We start from the raw sequence: 974 nt of genomic DNA, 5'->3' as shown, positions 1-974 counted from the left end.
GGGGGGAGGGGGAACCTCGGTCACAAAAACAATCCTTGAACGGCGACGGTCAGAGTCGGAGGGCGCGCGCCGAGCACCCCTACCTTTTCTTCGCCCACGCGCCGCTGGAACAACGAACTTCGATTGAGCGGCCGCTTACATCAGCCATCGTGTAAAGGGCCCACAGAAAACACCGCCACACCAGACCTCGTGTATGTTGCTCTCCACCCTTCGACCGCCACAGTGACCGCCAAGCAAAGGATTCGGCCCCTCGGCAAAGTGGCTGCCCCTTCGCACCCCTCCCTTCCCCTCGCCTCCCCTCGGGACAAACAGCCTTTTAAAACTCAGAGAAGAGCGTAATTAGGGAGTCTCTTTCGGCTGGCTCAGCTATTTTTCCATTGCCCCACCTCCTTCCTCCCGGTTTAAGCTGTTGGTGTCGGTGTATTTCGGGTTCTTGGAACAAAGAGAGTATCCAGTATCCAGTATCCAGAGAGTATACGTCCGTCATTTCGCCGAAACTGCCCAAGTTCAGCATGTGCCAGCTCCCATAGCGCCTGCGAGTTAGGCAGCACCGTGCCTCCAACGCATGCGTGTGCTGCGGGTTGGCCTACCCCGAGTCTCGCGGGCGCCATGGTCGGGTAGTGTGCCGAACGAAACGGATTAAAACGGACGTTTCCTGGGACGATACGTCGTAGATGGCTATCCACCCACAAAACTAAAAAAAATGCAGACGTCGAGAAAGGCGGCCACGATAAAAATCTGCTGTCGTGAGGCAAGAACAGCGGGAAGAACACACACACACACACACACAAAATCGCTCACTACAGCAAGTGCTCCATAATAATTGCTCCAGCGAACCTGGGAAGAGGACGTTAAATCTTTTTACGAGCATCCCTTAAAGGACACGGAAAATAAACCGTTTGTGATTGTGTCCGATGGGCGAGCAACGGTCAACGCGCCAGCGATGTAAACAGTTATTGCCCGCCATCCTATTC

This window comes from Frankliniella occidentalis, unplaced genomic scaffold (assembly GCF_000697945.3).
Source record: "Frankliniella occidentalis isolate FOCC.00 unplaced genomic scaffold, Focc_3.1 Scaffold3425, whole genome shotgun sequence".
Lineage (NCBI taxonomy): Eukaryota > Metazoa > Arthropoda > Insecta > Thysanoptera > Thripidae > Frankliniella > Frankliniella occidentalis.
This window is presented reverse-complemented; position numbering follows the sequence as displayed.